Below are 21,415 nucleotides of genomic sequence, written 5' to 3' on the forward strand. Positions count from 1 at the left end.
CCTGAGTCTATAGTATAGCTCATGTTTTCACCCTTATTCAGAATGCATCCAAGGTTAGAGAACCCATTACACCTCCATCTACACTATAGAATTAATGAAGTTTAACACAACAATAATTGCCATGGCTCAATCTTGTAGAACTACAACTCCCATAATTCTATAGCATTAAGCCGTGACTGGTGTCAAGCTACATTAACTCTATAATGGAGATACACCTATGTTATACTGAAAAGTACTGAATGACAGCCCTGGTCATTACAAACAAAAAAGTAACACAACCTCTACTTCTTGCTGCAGAAAGTAGTAAATCTGTTGTAGGACACCTTGAGTCCTGAACTGGGGGAAAGGTAGAATAACAATAGCAACAAGTAATTGACTTAGCATATATACTATATGAAACAAGAATTCCATACATGAACACAGGATTTAAACTCCATTTTTAAAAATTGTATTTGAATATGTATAGACTAGTGTTTTCTTGCAGTGCTAAACAGAAGTGAGACCTGCAATCAAATACACCTATTATTGTTCTCATAACAGGAGATTGAAGCATTTAGTAGCAAGAGAAACATGAAATTTCAATTTCAGATATCATCACCAGAAAACCTCCTGTTTCCTTTTCTTCTCCTTTGTGTCCTTATTCCTTTTCTGCCATGAAAAGAACACTGTTTATATTGGGATTGGATAAGCAGCAGTTGGGGAGCATTTGTTTTTCCCAGACCTATTAAAAGCCTGAACCCTTCTGGAATGTGTCATTGTATAGCCAATACATTTTGTCTATTGCCTCTGCACTGATTCAGAATGACATAAAATGCCTTAGCAACTTCTATCTCTACAAAACCAAGCCTTTGAAATGGGATGATGGGAAGGAACTCATTTGTATTAGTGAGCTCATCATTTATTAACTGTCTTTCTAAAGCCAGAATTATCAAGTGCCTTGATTCTAAACTCTTTCCTTAGAAGTTAAATCTCATTGATTTAAGGGGGACATACTTTCAAGTAAGATATTCATTATCTTGAACTGAAAAGTAGGTTAACATCCCAATCGTCATGCAATGAGAAGCAGGTTATCTGACTAATGTCGCTAAGGAAATCTACCTGCAAACACAAATAAAGTATACACACATTAAAACAGTTCATTGTTAATTATACATCAATTATTTAAAGATCTTCAGCATTTCTATGGCAACTGCATATGTTATCATGAAATATTATTCCCTAATAAAACTCTAAAGATTAAGGTGAGGGCTTTTTTTTTGTTCTGTGATATGAATAAATGAAGCACTGTTTTAGAAGCTGTGCCTCTGAATTTTAGCTATAAAATGCAGATGTCTGAATTCACATACAATACTTTCTTATACAGCTTCTCAAGGCAGAAAACACTTTTCTTTGCATAAAAGACTTTCCTCATCATAGTCTAAAACACATGTTTTATTTTACCTCCATGTTTACCTTTTAAAACCCCAATGACATAAATAAATAGGAGATTAAAAAAATCTCTCCAAAGATTCCCTGTCAGAGTTCTTTCCACTTGTGTCCTCACCAGGCACTTTTCTATCTCACATTTGGGGAAGTGCGAATGTACTCTTGGAAACAAACAAAAAAATTAGGAAGAACTCCATTTACACTTTGTGTTGTGCACCCTAATGCCCTAATTCTATACCTTGTTTTGAGGCTAGGCTTGCAATGAGACTTACCAGTACAGTGTTCCCTCACTTATTGCGGGGGTTACATTCCAGGACCACCCGCAATAAGTGAAAATCCGCAAAGTAGGGGATGCTTGTCTTCTCCTTAGGAAGGAAGTAGAAAGAGGGAGGGAGGGAGGAATGAAGGGACAAAGGGAAGAAATAGGCAGGGGAACATGGCACTGCCTCCTTCTCCTCCCACTGCCATTTGGGCTCCTTCTCTGCCCCACCGCCTGCACCCGACTGAGACCACTGTAAATCATAATTTTTATGGTTTATAATATTATTTAATGTTTACCAAAAAACCTGAAACAGCGAATCCACAGAAAAGCGAACTGTGAAGTAGTGAGGGAACACTGTATTGTATAGTTTGAGATTCAGTTGCTTACTCAGGTATGGAGTTAATGAATTAATATGATTGGAATGGATGTCTTAGGCCACTATATAATGCTGTGTGATACCATTTGAAAACTGCATCTGCTGTACTCACAACTATTGTTGATACTATAACATATTATTGACACATTTGTCTTGTAACACTATGTAAAAAAAATTCAAAAAAACTGTTTCTGCTTTGAAAGTGTTATTTCTGCTTAATTGTTACTTGCTTTGAAAGTAGTTGTTATACTCCAGAAACTTCATTTTTGTGGCTGCCACGAACTATGTTGAACTGGCTGAGATTCAATGAGATATTCATTGAAAAACTATAGCAAAATGGACTGTAGAATGTCCTGCGAAAACAAAAAAAAATGCAGTTTAATAAATCTTTTCCATGTTTATATAATAGAACCAGTTAGAATATTACATTTATAAGCCAGGAACAAAAATTGTGTTATATTGTGAAATAGCATGATTCATTTTGTCAGCTGTACTAATGCTATTGACACCGCAATTTGACCCAACTTGTGTTTTGTGATTGGGTTGCCCCATTTCCCCCCCAAAAAAGTTGAAATAACCATTTGAAAATGTAAGACTATTACTGTACATTATTATGACACACCCACGACTAAAGTCTCCCATTGCAAGGGCAGAGAAACAGACCACACGACCCTCACACCATTTTTGACAACTTTCTCTTGGTAAAAAACATTTTTTTTACTATGCTAGTTAGTTGTTTTCGGTTATTCTGTTCAAATTAGCTTCACTTGTGTTTTATTAGCCACAGTAATACTATAACAACACAACATGATTACAGTGTACCCATCATTATCCAGATCTCACATTGTCAGATGTGACAGAGGAAGAGAAACAAATTAAAATATCCTCTGCCATTTCTGATATTTTTCTCTTGTGAAAAACAAAAGTGCTCATCATGCCAGTCAGTTATTTCTGGTTGTCCTGTTTATGAAACACTTCATTAACATTCATTAAACTATAATAATGTGTTTATATAAATATAAAAATAAACAAATATAATTAAAGCTATACAATTAACATTAATTATTAAAAACATCAATTAAAATCACACAATCCAGATCGTAGTCCAAGGCCTGCCCAATTGTCAAATCCATTTGTCAGTTATCCTTATTGCACTATTTACTGGCTGAATGCTTCATCGCACAGCCATGTCTTAAGTTTCTTCCTGAAAGACAAGAAGGATGGACCTGACCTGATTTCATTGGAGAGGGAGTTCCATAGATGAGGGGCCACCACTGAGAAGGCTCTGTCTCTTGTCCCCACCAATCACAATTGTGAAGGTACTAGGATCGAGAGCAGGATCTCCCCAGAAGACCTTTTGCAAATTCTACAGGTTTCTTAAATGAAGGAATTGATGCAAAATAAATAATAACAGATAAAAATATAATTCCTATCAAGGATTAAAATTTTAATCAAGACTTATTCAATTATCAATTAATGTTGAGATTCTATAGTTTAGATCATTATGCAAATAGCTGTGTTGTTTTGAAGATAAAGGCAACACACAGGTTTGAAAGAGATTGTTGTACATTTTTATTAAATCATTGGAATTCACTTCCACCGAAGCAAACTCTAAATAAAATTTAAGTAGAAGGACTTTCCAGAGATTTAATATGTTGTGGCCTTTTTTCTCATTAAAATACTAGTATAACTACCTTTGATGTAAAAATCTTCTGGAGAGGAAAAAAGTAAAATTGCGTCATTGAAAATTGTACAGCTATTTTTCTATGAAATGCAAGTTTTAAAAAGCTATCATTTGGTACAAGTTCATAACCTCTTGTGAAATTTAAGTGCATTATACATACTTTTCTTTCCCCATAAAAACCTAAAATAGCTTATTCTTAAGACACTCACTATAACTCTAGCCAGACACAGAAGCAAATGTAAGTTTCTTACACCAATCAAAAATAATAAAACAAGGATTAATGGTATATCAAGATATGAAGAAACATTCAATAATAGTATGTCTGGCACTACTGTAGGATGGTCTTCAAGGGCAATAGTAAACGGTAGGTTGCTCAAGTAATGCCTATACTATAACACTTAATACAAGTAATTCCCATTCAATTCATTAGAGTATAAATTATAGAACTGCAACATGAACAAGTTAAAAAAATGGGTCTTCTGTAAACTAAATGTTCATAGAATTTCTCCAAAGTTTCATTGAAATTAGTGTGAAACACCAGTCATGATTAACTTAAGGCTTACGAACTAAGGTGACTAAAATAGTTGGCTTCCAGACTACAGAAAGAATAAGAAATAAACAAGAGAACTGATTTTAAGTCTAGACATCTTGGAATATTTTTTTTTAATTTCTAATAACTTTATTAGAAAATGCAGCATGTTCTTAGACTGTTCTCAGCTTCTTTATTTTCATCATAAGGACATTTGTAATGTAACTATCAAGCAAACAACGAAAAGCATTTTGAATTTGAGGTTTGAGAGTAAACCTCATTTGGATTCATGGCAAATTTTATAGTACATCAGTGGTGTTCATGAAGAATGCTACATACATTAATAATAATTATATCAATTGTACAATGGATAACAAGTGCCAGTAACATTTATTTTTGATGCAAGCAATAAGAATTGAGTTGGCATTTTCTCTTCAATGTTTCTCAAGAATTAACTTAGATATGTAGTTTCTTGTACATTTAAAATTCTTGGGGAATTTTATGGTTTGGATTACAAGTAGTAGAAAAAAATGGTGGTGTTCCTTGCATCCAGATTTTCCTTCTATGTTCATCTTCAAGGAAAAAAATGTATTTTGAAGGAACTGTTTACTGGGATCCATATAGGAATCAAGTAGTTAAATAAATTGGGAAGGTTCAGAGATGAGATTATAAGGGATGGAAGAAAAGGGAATTTTTTTTGGGCAAAATTGATGCAAAGTAGGGTTTTCAAAAATATACAGGGTGTTTTTTATCATGCCAAAGCACAAAATAGGGACAGGTTGGAGTAACATAACAGAAGTGATTTTATAAGGCTTACTTGTAGTTATTTGCAGAATAGGACATAGCCTAAATATGAGGAAAATTGCATATATAAATCAGTTTAATGCTAGACTGGGACGTCCCCCCCCCCCCCCCCAGAATTTCCATTAACATGAAGAGAACCAATATATTTCTAATCTGACCTTCAAAATGTATAAAGGGCAGAGACAGCATGATATATATATATATATATATATATATATATATATATATATATATATATACACACACACACACACACACACACACACACACACACACACACACACACTCCCGTGATCCCTCTGCTTGTACTCAATTGTGGTTATCTAGTGCAAAATGTTAACTATGATGTGAAGCAGGGAAGGCCAAGACACTGTAGTTCACCAAAAGCCATCCTTGGCGTCAAATATATTGAAAGTAGCAGGTCTAACCTTAACACTGAACCTATTAAAGTCTTCTTGCAAAATTGCAAAAGTCTATTGATTCTTTCTCTCTTCTTCTGGTGTATTAGAAAGAAAAAAATGAAAGTAATCCAAAGAATCTAGGTCATTTATAAATCTGTGTACATTAGGGTATTGATCTCTTGGTACTCTTGCGAAAAGGAAATCTTAAGAAATACAAGTAAAAAGAAATAGAGAGCAGCATATTGCTCTTTGCAATAGAGTGTGAAATGTATAAATGAGCTCGCCTCTGAGCAATGAGCATGTGTGAAGAACTATCCCTGACCCAAAAAAGAGAAAACCAGTAATTAGTTTGGTAAAGAGGTTGTATATTCTATTGTACTCATATTTCTTTATATGTGACACAAAGACAGTATTTTGTAACAATATTAGCAAGCCTAACACAGCTAAACTAAAGAACTTGAATTTAAAAAGGTTTAGATCCTGATCCTAAACACATTAATTTGGAAGTTATGTTCCAGTGATTTATTTTATCAAAGAAATTTGATCCCCTTTAACTACTGTAACGAATATAAACTTCATTTGCATTTCAAATAGAAAATGGAAAAAAAGAAGCAACATTATCATCTGAATCCTACATAAACTAATTATAGCAATACAGCATTTCTCCAATTCTTCAAGTCAAAAAGAAACCACCTATTCCTTTTTGCCCTGCATCATTGCTCCTCAAGATATTTTTAAATCTTTTGACTTCTCTGAAATATAAACTCTGGACAGAACTGTGTTTCAAAAAGTCAGCACCATCAGTTTCTAAATTGAAATGTTTATTGGAAAAAAACTGAACCCAGTCTCTCAGCACATAACCTTTTGAAAAAAATGGCAATTGTAACCTTATTGAAAAGGAAAAATGATATCATATCCATTTGGCAAATGTGAATCTCCATGAACATATGAAGATCACATTTTAAAAACCACTAGTCAAGAAAAGTATGACCTTGTTAGAAGTCAACCCTTTGAACAAGTGATATTCATAAGCATTCATGTAATGGCACACAGGCAACTCAGCTGTTAAACTGAAAAACCATGTGCTGTTGAAGGCTTTCATGGCCGGAATACAGCCTGGAAAACGCACAACAACCCTGAAGAACCATGTCTTTGCACTCCCAAGGACAAAGACATGCTACTACAAACAGACATTTGAAGGCATCCAATTACAAATGGACATTTGGAGGCATCCATCAGTGAGAAAGGGTTTGACACCCCTGGTTAGAAAATTTAGGAAAGGGGAGTACTACAGAAATTTTCCATAGAGAGAGGCTGCTACAGTGAAAGACTTTGCAATTAGAAAAATTAGGATAAAACTTTTCAAATAAAAGCAAGTTGAAATACACAAACATAAACATAATTTTTAATCTCACTGTCATTTTTGTTTCATTTCCAAAAATAAAATTGTATTTTCTTGTTAATGTTTACATTTTTGATTAGATATACATCTTTTAAGTGCTTAGGGCCTTTTAATTGGGTCCTGTTGGTTGCTACTAGACTCATGTCTTTATGCATAAGTATGCAACTATAGCGATAATTGTTTTCTATTTCACTACATGCTAGAAGATTAATACATAGAAATGCAGAGATACAACCCTAGACATTAATCTCTCCTTAAATGGTTTTAGAGAGTTTGAGAGAGACCACCACTTTCATTCAGACAACAAATGCACTTTGGGTGCCAGTGCCACTGAAATAAATAGGATGAGTTAATCATGACTTAAGTTCCCTTGATTTCAACAGGAACAAAGTACAACTATCTTTGTCAGGAACCAGCTTGATAAAATTAGGACTGACGGATGGGTGAATTATGTGAGGCTTCTCTGTTCATGCAGTCTGAAAGCCAACGTGTAAACAGGGTGCTTTTGCATAAATTTTCCACAGTGTGTTGATGTTGTGTGGATGTCTGTGGATGGAGGTAGCAGAGTCTCTAAGGCTAGCATCACACAGATTCTACTATTTTTCACAAGATTTCTGCTTTACATGATTCACATATGAGTGGGCTACTATCAGTTTTTCACTTTGCAGATGCCTCAGACTTTCATGTCTGTTGTTTTAATTCTTATCTTATAGATACTTAAAGTCTCATGAAGTATGAGATAAGGGAATAAGCCCTTCCAAGCTGGCAAAACATAAATAAAATATATCCAGTAATACAACAGGAAAAATTAAAATCAACTCCAGCAATAAAAACATATAGCCCAAATAGCAGTAATTTCTGGTATGGCATATGCAATGGCAGATCAAGCAAAAACACACAAACCTTTAAAATATCCCCAAAAGAACTTTCAATATTGGGACCTAATTGGACACCAGATAGCAGGCTATTCCTGAAGTGTCAAGTCACTGCTGAAAAGGACCTCTTTTATCCTCTCAAATAATGACTGACTAGGAAGGTACCCATTGTTGATCTCAGAGTATGGGAAGGCCAATATGAGTCTGTAACCTAGTCCAAACAAGTGTTGATACTTTAAAACTAAAGAACAATTCTTTCAATTGGAAATGAACAGGTATCCAACACAGTTGGTACAAGATGCATGACAAATCATCTTACTGCTTCGCACCTACCCACAGAGAACAAGAGGCTTTGTCCTGTTGTTAACTGTACTCAACTTGGCTTTGACCTATAAATGAGAGATCTTCAAGACATCCTGTCATCAGCAACCTTGCTCAATCTGTGTAAATTCAAGCTTATGACTTTCTTAGTTAAATCAATCCACCTGCAGTTTTGTTCTTTTCCTACTGTCTCCATGCTGTCTTTTCTAGTGAATCATGTTGTAGTTGAAGTACAATTGCTTCAGTTTGGCCATTCTTGCCTCTAAAGAGAGTTCAAGCTTGGTTTATTCTAGAACCGATTTCTTTGACTTTTTAGCAGACCATAAAGCCTCATTCAGTATCGCATTTCAAATGAGTTGATTCTCCACCTGTTCTTTCTTCACTGTCCAGCTGTTACAATGATACTTTGAAATTGGAAATATGATGGCATGGAAGATTAACCTAACACCAAGAAATGGATATTACTACAGAGAAAACTCATGTAAGAACTTGGCAAAATTTTCTTATAAATAACATTATTATTACTACTAGTAGTATTGTTGTTGTTTATTATTATTAAAGCTACACACTCTACATCATTCTTTCCAGCATACAGAAATAACACAGATATAACAAACTAATGTACTTCTTTTGTGAACTCACTGTAAACTGTTGCCAATATATATATTACTTTTATGGTTGGCCTAGTGCACCTTAAGTGACTTTAGTGTGTAGAGAATCTTTTCAGAAAATATAGATTTACTTTCTTCAGGTAAGAATATGGATGTTATCTTGAACACTGTCCTTTGCACTTAACATTTGGCAGACTCTTGGTACAATGTATTTTAATTTGCTGAAGGGTATTAATAAAGACTGACACCAACTTTACCATGTAGGTATTGATTTTAATGTTTGTTATGATATATGGGCTGCAGCCTATACTGCAAGCTTCAGAGATTTTTTATTGCTTACCCTGTACTATTGCAAGTAAATACCATGCCAGCAACTCAGCATTCTTTTCATTATATTGTTAAGATACACTGCATTCTGAGTATCATTTCACTCTGTTTGAATAAGCTGCAATACACCTGTTTGATATTGTGGAAGCTCTCTCTTTAGTGTTTGTCAAAAGTCATTCTACCAATAAGATTAAAGTAGATTTGCTTATTTTCTGAGGATCTATTAATTCCAAAAATATTGACCAAAAACGTGTATGGTAGCAAACCTAGCCAAAACCCAAAGTTGAAACAACTATTACCTACACATGAGTGTATTTGCAGTGTTAATTGTTGTAGTTATGTGCGTTTAAGTCATTTCAGACTTATAGTGACTGCATCAGTGAGTTTTCTTGGGTTGAGTTGTTCTGAGAGGGTTTGTGATTGCTTTCCTCTGAGGATGAGAGAGACAACCTTATCACAAAGGCCACTAGAATTGCCATTAATCATGGTGATTCTGGCAGTGCCCATCTGGGGGTGTGGGGAACCCATTGCCCCATGCTCCACATCACCTGACTCACCCAAGTTCCCATCCCACACAGAGAAGTGTCCACTACCCAGCTTCCCCTGTTAACCCAAGCAACATGGGAAGCCTTCTGTGTTGCTGTGAGGCAGCATGCATCACTTCACTTTCCCTTTTACGATGGAGCTCCGCCAGAAGTTGCAGTGTGTTCTGGGATGGGAGCTGGTGGACTTCATTGTAAAAAGATAGGCAAGCCATCACATGCTACTGAATTTGTCCTAATGGGATGAGATCCAGAGTGTCATTTCAAAGGACTCCTAGTTGGGTTCCATGGCTGATCGTTGATTCAGTTCTAGGTCTCCAGAATAATAGTCAATGCTCAAACCACTATTCCAAGCTGTTTTTTTCAGGGCTTATCTACCTGGGTATTCTAACCTGAATTCATCCTGAGTTTTCTATTAGCTGTTTCCATTACATTTTCCTCCATCCAGTAAATATTGTGGAGTAAACTGTGTTAATCTGGTTTGGCCCTGCATTAGGAAAAGTTGAGAAATACTCTGGCATTTGTCTAAAACCCTGACACTCCACAGCTTCAGAATAATGTGGACAGCAGGATTGGGTCAAATTCAGACTGGGCCCTGTCCACATGGGGAACCCTTTTCCTGCACTAATCAGTTCAGAGATTCGAGGATGGAATGTATCCATGTTGCCACTGCTGCCAATCCCAGAGAGCTGCAGAGCGCTAGGTGACCTCCTGGCCATCACAGGTTCTTCATGTTGACATTTATTGTACAGTTCTTGAGATCCTTGTATATAGGGAAAGCATCAATCAGCAAGCAATGTGAAGACATGCACACACATTCTTTTTTCCACTATAAACAAGATATGTGCAGTTTGCATAGGAATTTGTTCATGTTTTTTTTCAGTTAGTTCACATAAACATTCTCCACCTACCTGCCACTGGCCCAGCACATCTGTCAAATATTAAAATGCAATGCAGCCCCTGTGTCCAAAAGTCTCTTGGGGCTCTACAAGAAACTTTTCCTTCAAAAGGGCTCTGTGGCTTTAAAAGTTTGAGAACCCTTGTCTTAGACCAATATCTAGAAGTTACTAAAACTAAATCTAAACTGGATGTAGGCAGATGTCAGAGTTCTGGGAGCTGTTTTTAAAATTGGAATTCTGAAACCCACCAACTTGAACATGATGCAAATGACATACACTCAGAATTTATAGTTCAGCAGATGTACAAAGATCATGAAAAGTACCAAATCCCAACTTACCAGATAGCAGCCATTGTGATTGATGGGGGTCATTTTCCTGTCAATTGGGAAGTAGAAAACTAATACAAGTGTCAGGTGGATTCTGATCATTATGAATACATGTTGTCTAAGTCGTCAAACTTTCTGAGTAGCCAAACAAAATAGGGGACACTGTACTTCAATTCAAAGTCTGCACCTAGTTCTTTGTTTCAGCAGTATTACTAAGGATAGGAGGAAATTCATTTAATTATCAGTTTACAAAACCATCAGGAATTGGACGTTTGTCTTTGTCATAACCATCCTGTGTATATTTTAGAAGATATTATCAGATCAGAATGCATAAATTTAAGATGGTAAGTGCACATCTTTATCTAGACAGAGGCTTTTAGAGTCTAAAAAACCAGCAAATTGCAGGTGCTTGAGGAGGGGGGTTCTTTTTGATTTATGTTTTTAAGAGAACAATTAGTTCATCAACAATTTAGTGACTATGGGACTCCTATATTATTTCTTCTGTAGGTGCTAAAGGGTATTTTAATAATGTGTTTATCTAGGGCTAACAACTATAATTAGCTTAAGTTATGGAATGCCCCAAACAAATGAAGAGCAGTTTAGAGTTGTTTTAAGGAACATTTTGTGCTGCTGCTGTTTTGTTAAATATTTGCAGAAAACATGATTTGCATCATTTGCAAGTTACATAAACCTTTAGTAATTATGGCCCAAGGTATTATCCCTAAGTAATTTAAGTAATTCCCAAAGAGTGCTTCTTGATGTACCATGCATTAATCATCTGTTGTGTCTATTATGAATGCAAAAGCAATTAAGTTGATCTGTCATGAGAATGTTATTGCCAGGTTTGTGGAAAAAACACATTTTAGTGATGTTATTACCAATGAAAACCAATCTTTTCTTTGCCAGAGAAAAGTACTGCATTATGTCAAAAAATCTTAGACATATCTAATAAAAATTACTATGTTACAAAATAATGGAGCCTATTTACACAAAGGACCTTTGCAAGTATTTTTATAACTATTAACGCATTATGATCCATAGCATAACACAGTATATATTAAATACATTTGTACTGGGACAAAATAGCTTTTGCAAACGTATTGATAGCCAGCAAAGAAGAGTCTATAATATTACAAAGAAATCGATAAACATTTAAAGTTCAGAGCAAGCACAATACGATGTCACACCTAGGTGGCATTTAAACCAGAAAAAACTGAGTTCAATATTTATTTGTTCATTTCTTTGATTGATATCCTGCTTTCTCCAAGTTTAAATCCTTGTTGAACTAAGTGTAAAAAGTTCAGGGCTTTCAACTAGCTAACCTAAGTTATTTTGCAGGATTATTGAAAGGATAAAATAAGGTAAGCATACCTTGCCCCAGTATATCTCAAAGTATCTGATGATAGAGACCAGTATGCCCCCACACATTCCAGTGGAACAGGAATGTATCCATTGGGTACTTTAAAAATTCTGGAAACTCCTCACATTTAAAAAAGCATCTTGGTGACCTGCTTGTGGTTTCTCTTTGTTGGATTTTGTTTGCTCTGTTATAAGAATGTCAACTTACATAGTCTTTATGGATATTGTAGTTTCTTAAACATTTTTGTGAGAACATAAATCTTCACATGAATAACTTTTATCTTGATTTCAAGAAATGTACTTTGAGCCAACAGTTTATACATCCTCTTTGTTGATAGCCCTTTCTCTATAGTTTCTTACTCATAATTCACAGTGATCTACCTCGGATGTACTATGCCACTACAGTATCTATTTTCTCTATTGTTGAGAATTTTCCAGTGATACCTAATGGGAAACAGTATGTGGACCTTTCATCTCATCCAGCAGAATACATTGTATATTTGCTTACAGTGACAAGATCCTGCAGAAGAAAGATGTAGAGTTCCAAGTACAAGGTAGCTTTTATTTATGCAAACACTCTGGGATGGTTGTGAACGCCTTGTAAAGAGGTCAATCCCATGACCTGGCACATCTATGGGCCATTACCACTACATTACCACTACATCTCACAATATCAATCTGCCACTACTTAGATGGATTCAACGTGTAATCACATTTATTCTTCTTATAAATGTAACATTACAAGTTCTGTTTTTTGAGTGTTTCATTAGTCTACATATGCACTTATACACATTAATAAAGCAACAGACAAAAAAGATCCTTACATAGCCATACTCATGACCACACCCAATTTGGTTCTTTACAAGTTTTAATTTATTGAACAATGTTAAAATGAATGTGTTACCAAAAAATTCTAATGCTGCAAAGTGGTTCCTTTGCACACTTTTGCTCTCTAATACAAATACACAAACTATATATATATATATATATATATATATATATATATATATATTCATTCCAGTATAACTCTAATACATACAGTACTCACATTCTCCCTTTCAACAGTATGTGCATACACATACATACCTGCACACACATCTTATGTATTTAGGTGCATTTATAAAGTGTTGCACACTTTACCTATAATTGTTCTGGTCCACAAATCTATATGATATAATTTTTTTTGTAGGTAATACCTTTTGCTGTTATGGCTATCCATAAAGCACAAAGGATTATAGTTTATTATAATTAGATATAAGAACCCCTTCTCTTCCCTCTGTTTTTGTTTGCAATAAAGAGGAAGAAAACAGAAATATGCTTGCTGACTGCAACTCAAGTGTTCTCTATGTATTAAAATAAAGGTCTTCTTTTTCCAGACTTCTTTTTCCAACACTTAGAGCCTCATCACATAAAGTCACCCAACATGGCAATAGTGGGGGGATTTGACAGGCAGCATGGCAAATTTGACAGGTATCAGGGGAATCCATCATCCCATGCCCTGCATAACCGAGCTTCCCCTCATGCTCACCTCATTTCTGGCAATGAGAACATGGGAAGTTTTCTGTGTTCTCGTTTCTCCGTCCTATGACACTTTCACCACAGTTCGGGTTCGGAGCCCCACTAAAAGTAGCTCTATGTTGTTTGATAGGATCCGGCAGGCTCCATTCCTGAACTGTGGTGAAAGTGTTGTAGGATGGGTAAATTTGCCAGTGCAATGAAGTCGTTAGAATTAGTGATGAAGAGCAAGGATAGCAGCATGCAGATCCCACACTCTTCTTCATCACATGAGAACAAGAACTGAACTGGAATTAGAACTACAGTACTTTTAGATGGTGTTAATTTGATGGATAAACATATAGTGATAAACAAGATCAATGACTTTTCTATTCATTGTGCTGACTATGGCGAGCAACCTAAAATATCTGCAGGGACCAAAGAATATTGCCTTCCAGCAAAATCTAGAAGGCTACATTATTCCTTTTCTGATGAAGAAAGTGGAAGGGAATACAAAAGTGAACGGTGAGACATGCTATCTGCATTGCTGTATAGAAAACATATGAGTAAATGGAAAATAATAGAGAATTCCTGTTATGTCAGTTTCATTTTAATGGGGAAATTCTGACAATTCTGAAATCTATGGTGAAATTTACTAGAAACATTTTTGAAACATCCTAATTTTCCCTCTCAGCCAGAATGGAAAGTGTTATGCCATGTCTTTAAAATGTTATGACAGAACACCAATAGGAGGCAAGCTAAGACAAGAAAAAAGTAGAAAACCAATTTTTAAAATGATGTCTTGAATCATTTTTTCATAATTTTAAGTCCCTTGGGACATACACTTTTCACCTTGACCTTTTAATCTTCTGTTTACCAAAGCATTGCCTTGTAAAGTCCTGCCCTTTTTTGTTTTCGGTAAATCTGTGACTTAAAAGGGATGTAGGTTTTTTTAATGGAAAGAAAAAGGACAGGTACAGCAATTAATGGTAAATGACATGGCATTAATGAATGTTCTGATGTTTCAGAGAAACAAAGATACACAGTGTGTTAGTCTAGAATATTTGCTTTTCAAATCACCGGAGGCAACAGATCAATGTCTTCTCTATACTGCAGTACACTGCTTTATTCTTATGTCGTGTAGGCTGCAATCACTATTCAGTTAAACTAGAAAAGATCTTACTGCTTGTAATAGTATAGATATAGTGAGGTGTGGTGGTCACAGAATTATAGAGTTAGAAAAGAGAACAAGGGCCATCCTATCCAACTGTAATTCAGACAGTTTGAATTCAAATGAAGTAAACAATACTGAGTTGAGTCTGAAATAAAAGTATGTTGCCAGAACAATAAGTCCATCTTCAAGTCAAAGGTCAGAGATTGACAAAAATCAGGGATATCATATGAGGAAGCATTCTCTTTTCTTCATAGTTTAGAAGTCATGATTATATATTGTAATGTTCAAAGCTTTTGAATATAGTTAACACCTCCTTCATAGGATACTTTGGGCAACAGATCTGGTACCACATGTTGGTACCAGACTCTGAGTTTTATCCTAGCCTGCTGAGGGAGAGGAGAGGACATGAAGAAAGATCATTCTTCCTCCTCCTCCTCCTAAACCGAATAGACATTGCATGTGAGGTTTCTCATGTTAATCCTCTTGCCTTGTAAATATCAACAGTTCAGAAAAGAGTTTGTCTAGGATTTTCTAGGGGTTTTCTTTTAACTTGAAATCTCTATATATAGAAGGATAAAGTTACGGGCGCAGTGACTATAACAACAAAACTAAACATCCCAGAAATACGAAACTTGGCAACACAATGCAAAAGCCTTGCCTCCCGGTTACAACAACACAACCACACCACAAAACCACAATCCGGACCCACAAAACTCACAACAACACATCATGACTATAACAACACAACTAAATGCCCTAGAAATACAAAACTTAGCAACACAACGCAAAAGCCTTGCCTCCCGGTTGTAACAACACAATCACACCACAAAACCACACTGGACCCACAAAACTCACAACAACGCATCATGACTATAATAACACAACTAAACACCCCAGAAATACGAAACTTGGCGACACAACGCAAAAGCCTTCCCTCCCGGTTTTAACAACACAACCACACCACATAACCACAATCCGGACCCATAAAACTCACAACAATGCATCACACGACTAAATGCCCCAGAAATACAAAACTTGACAACACAACGCAAAAGCCTTGCCTCCTGGTTGTAACAACACAACCACACCACAAAACCACAATCCAGATGCACAAAACTCACAACAAAGCATCGTGACTATAACAACACAACTAAACGCCCCAGAAATACAAAACTTGGCACACAACTAAATGCCCCAGAAATACAAAATTTGACAAAACAATGCAAAAGCCTTTCCTCCCGGTTGTAACAACACAACCACACCACAAAACCATAATCCGGACCCACAAAACTCACAACAACGCGTCGTGACTATAACAACACAACTAAACGTCCCAGAAATACGAAACTTGGCAAAACAACGCAAAAGCCTTCCCTCCCGGTTGTAACAACACAATCACACCACAAAACACAATCCAGACCCACAAAACTCACAACAGTGCATTGTGACTATAACACCACAACTAAACGCCCCAGAAATATGAAACTTGGCACACAACTAAACGCCCCAGAAATACAAAACTTGACAACACAATGCAAAAGCCTTGCCTCCCGGTTGTAACAACACAACCAAACCACAAAACCACAATCCGGACCCACAAAACTCACAACAACGCATCGTGACTATAACAACACAACTAAACGCCCCAGAAATACAAAATTTGACAACACAACGCAAAAGCCTTGCCTCCCAGTTGTAAGATCACAACCACACCACAAAACCACAATCCGGATCCAGAAAACTCACAACAACTCATCGTGACTATAACAACACAACCAAACGCCCCAGAAATACAAAACTTGGCAACACAACACAAAAGCCTTCCCTCCCGGTTGTAACAACACAACCACACCACAAAACCACAATCTGGACCCAAAAAACTCACAACAACACAGTATTATTGTGACCTCCACTCTTCTTTATACTCACATTAGTAGTAGTATTTGAAGTCTGTTACCTTCTTCAATTTTTGTATCGATTGATAATTGCTTGAGATCCCTGTTGTCTTTGGTTTGTTGTTAATCGTGATGTCTGATTCTGCTGAGTGCGGTTTACATCTTATTGTGGTACAATAGTTTTTTGTTTTTTTTTGCCTGTGTAGGTGTTTATTATTGTTGTTGTAGTGGTCATGAAGGCTGGATAAGTTAGATGCTACTGCATTGTTTTTTGGAGGCCCAGTGTAGCATTGACTGGCCTCTCAGCCTCAGTGCCTGGCTGCTTCTTGCCTGTGATGGTGTAGATCGTTATTGTTGTTGTTGTCATTGTTATTATTGTCATTGTTTTTTTGGAGGCCAAGTGTGAATGTAGGGATTGGGGAGGTGGATGAGCACTGAATGGCCTTGTAGACTCAGTGCATGGCTGATTCTTTCCTGTGTAGGTGTTTATTATTAGTGGGTGAGTGGATGGATAGATGAGTGGATGGATAGATAGAGTGGGTGCTCTCCTTGTTTCCTTTATTCTTATGCTGTTCCCTTTCTCTGCTCCGATCCTGAGCTCGCTGATAAGAACACACTGGTCAGAAAGGAGGGTAAATATAACCGGATCAATGGTCTTTCTCTCCCTTTTGCTCTTGGCCTTCCGGGCAGAGAGGGAGGGCTCTTGTACTTGGCGTTCTTTTGCTTTGCTTCCCTCCCTCCTTCCTTCGTTCTATCCGTCCCAGCCTTTCCTGCCTGCGGAGCCATGGAACTGGGTCAATGGGTTGGATGACGGGGAAAGGGAGAAGGAAGAGGCCTCTAATTGAAATGCATGGACTCCATGCCATGGGGTGCTGGAATTTGTAGTTTGCATCCACGGAGGAAGAACCCACCAAAAACCTCTCAGACAGATGGCCATCTGGTTTAGTTGTGTTGTTATAGTCACGATGCGTTGTTGTGAGTTTTTTGGGTCCAGATTGTGGTTTTCTGGTGTGGTTGTGTTGTTACAGCCGGGAGGGAAGGCTTTTGTGTTGTGTTGCCAAGTTTCATATTTCTGGGGCGTTTAGTTGTGTTGTTATAGTCACGATGAGTTGTTGTGAGTTTTCTGGATCCGGATTGTGGTTTTGTGGTGTGGTTGTGATCTTACAACTGGGAGGCAAGGCTTTTGCGTTGTGTTGTCAAATTTTGTACCTACCAAAGAGATTTAAGACCCTTCCACATACCTGTATAAAATCCACATTGAATTAGATTATATGGCAGTGTGGACTCAGATAATTCAGTTCAAAGAAGATATTGTGGATTATCTGCTTTGATATTCTAGGTTATATGGTTGTGTGGAAGGGCCCTTAGGGTCTCAGTGTGTTACTAGTGCCTCAGCTGGAAGCCACAGTTGCAGTTATGAATGCACATTCATGATTCCTATATATTCACAATTGAGGCAATAATATAGGGAATATGTAGAGGTTGTAAAAGTCTTTGTTAGCACCAGCAGCTGCTGTGAGTGATACAGATGTAGTCTCCTGTTGATTGGGACATAGGGGATTGATATTTCCACTACCTTCCTGTGAACAATCTCTCTGGGGCAAGGAAGTATTGTGACAGGGATCTGGCTATTAATTGTTGCACCAAACATTGTTTGCAGGAGAGAGATGGAAGAGTTAGTCTGCTGCATCTCTACCAATAGGAAAACAGACCTCCACAGTGGCTGCTGTTTGATAAGTGAGGATTGAAAGTGTCCGGCCAAGAGACACTTAACTTCGTAACTGACCTAGGATCTCAGTTGATATTCTCATTATTTTTTCTGTAATGTATTGTATGCAATAAGTCTTATTTTTGAAACATAAAAAATTAGAAATAAATAGACTGGACAATCCCTATCCAAAAGACTATTTAAAAAGCAGCATGTAACAGAAATGAATAAGCATCAATTATACCAAAAGGAATTTGATGTTTAAAAAAGAATGGAAATTACTTATTTAACTGTTGTCTTGTAACCCCCCTCCCACCCACCCACACACACACACGCACACACACACACACACACACCAGCAAAGTCACATGTACCTTGTCTCTTGTTACACATTTCTAAACTGCCTACAGGTCACAGCTTTGAATCATAAAGTATTAAAATTGAGATCTTTTGATTTACATGGGCTGTTATAATTAACATCATGGCTGTTTTTACTGAGACAGGCTCAAAGAGTAAGGGCACAGGCTTGTTCTTGAAATAATTTTCCTTCAAATTAGTGTTAGGAAGGATTTGGCTAATGTGTTCTTTGTCCCTTTCCACACTGCCCTATATCCCAGGATTTGATCCCAGATTATCTTCTCATCCCAGAATTTCTGGTGGTGGAGAATCATATAACCATTTAAAGAAGATAATCTGGGATCAGATCCTGAGATATAGGGTAGTGTAGATCCAGCCTTAGGCCAATCTACAATGCCATATAAAACACAGAGTATCTGCTTTGAACTGGATTATATGGCAGTGTAGATCCAGCCTGAGACTCTTGAATGCAGATTGAAGCCCCTTCTACATCACCATATAATCCAGTTCAAAGCAGAAAAATTGGATTTTATATGACAGAGTAGATGGGACCTGAATCTGATTTGAGAAATCTGGCACTGCTTATGCTGATAATATTTTCCTCTTCCTTCTTTACAGAGTAATCAGGCACTTTTTCTAAAGCCACCCGAAGTTTATAAAAAGTCTTTCCTTTTTATAAAGCCAACTTTCAAAAGGTCATCTTAAATCTTCCAATCAGGAAGTGAAAGATCTAAAAGTTCTTATTGTCCAGCACAGAATGAAGATGTCACATATGTTGAAATACTTTGTATTTGCAACACTGGCTACTGAGACATATTTCTTTCAAAATATCTGAAACTATCCTGTTGCTCTGTGAAATGCTGAGAGGCTGAGTGTACTATGAAAGCAATGAATTGATTCCATCTGAGCTGGAGAAAGGGCTATGTACCAAAATATTTTCTGAAAAAATGTCTGGCCAAAACAGTTAAATAATAATCGGAATTCAACACATTTACCAAATGCAACATCTGCCCATTGCAGAGAATGTGCCCAATTCTCTCCTACTGGTTCATATTGCATTGCCATTAATAATCACAAACAACCTGCCATTTGACTATCTTTAATATGCTCAAAGATTTCCCTATATCTATCTCCTGGGCATCTCCTAGATAGACAGTGCTTTTCAATAATAGCATCTCTATAGGCAGCATACAATTGACAAAAGATTTCTCCTACTGTTGGCCTTCCAAGACCAAACTATTGAGCTGTGACGTTATATGAACATTTGTTAGTGAGCATCCAGATGGTAATAGCTACTCTCTTCTCTGTAGAAATTGCTCGCCTCATCTGGGTGTCTCTTCTGGAAACCTGGAGTCCAATTGCTGCCACGATCTATGCAAGGCATTCTTGGCATTCTGATGTGGTGAAGTCACTGCTCATCTGCCCAAACAAAGTTCAAAACAAAGTTCTCCCACCAGTCCCAACTCACAGGAAACACCCACCATTGTTGCAGTGACCATTGTTGCAGTCATACAGCTGCCAAGGGTGTGGATTGGGCCCATATATATAGCCACTATGTGTAAAGGGAAACCAGAATCAATGAAGCCCATCTCCTGAGTAAAATGAAGTGGATTACAAGTGCATACCATACTTCTCCATGGTAGCTGCATGTTACTGCCAACAGATCTCACTCTGCTTCCAAATCTATGGTTGTTCTGTAACAGCATGAGTGCAAAAGCACCTCGATGGGGACATCCATTTTTGGGCTGAACACTCTCAGTAAAAAGCAAATCGAAAGCAATGGATATCATAGAATCATAGAGTTGGAAGAGACCTTGTGGGCCATCCAGTCCAACCCTCTGCTAAGAAGCAGGAAAAACCGCATTCAAAGCATCCCCAATAGATGGCCATCTAGCCTCTGCCTAAAAGCCTCCAAAGAAGGAGACTCCACCACAGTCCAGGGCAGAGAGTTCCAGTGCTGAACAGCTCTCACAGTTAGGAAGTTCTTTCTAATATTCAGATGGAATCTCCTTTCCTGTTGTTTGAAGCCGTTGTTCCACATCCTAGTCCACAGGTCAGCAGAAAACAAGCTTGCACTCCTCCCTATGACGACTTCTCACATATTTATATCCAAATTTCCTACCACTCAAATGAGGCCAGTAGGGGAAAGGGGGCACTCCTACAGAATTCCTGTAAAATTTGTGCACATATGTATTAGCAGATCTTTAGAAAAATAAAGAAAAACAACATCCTTTCCACTGCAACTTTCTACCACAATTAGGAACTATTCTGTCTTATGTCACTAATTCAAAAATCTGACACTTCTAACACTCTATATTCTCATAACAATTAGTGCATTTTATAGGGAAATCTCTACCAGTGCCCCCTTGCACAGTTGGCAAACTATGTAAGGGAGCATAGCACTCCTATACATTTCCAGTTTAAATGTACACATACAGAGCTATGTATAAAAATGGATTAAGTTGGTTATAAATGTCAGTTCCTCATTGGTTCTATCATAAAAACATGGGGAAAACTGATTAAGGCAAAAGCTTTGTTTTTGCAGGAGAGACATTATTAAATTGGTGGATGAGGATGTCCCTCTTGCAATGACGAAGTTTTTGCTGTTTAATCAACTTCCTCCTGTTTTTATGATAGAACCAAT

Source organism: Anolis carolinensis, chromosome 4 (genome assembly GCF_035594765.1).
Source record: "Anolis carolinensis isolate JA03-04 chromosome 4, rAnoCar3.1.pri, whole genome shotgun sequence".
Taxonomy (NCBI): domain Eukaryota; kingdom Metazoa; phylum Chordata; class Lepidosauria; order Squamata; family Dactyloidae; genus Anolis; species Anolis carolinensis.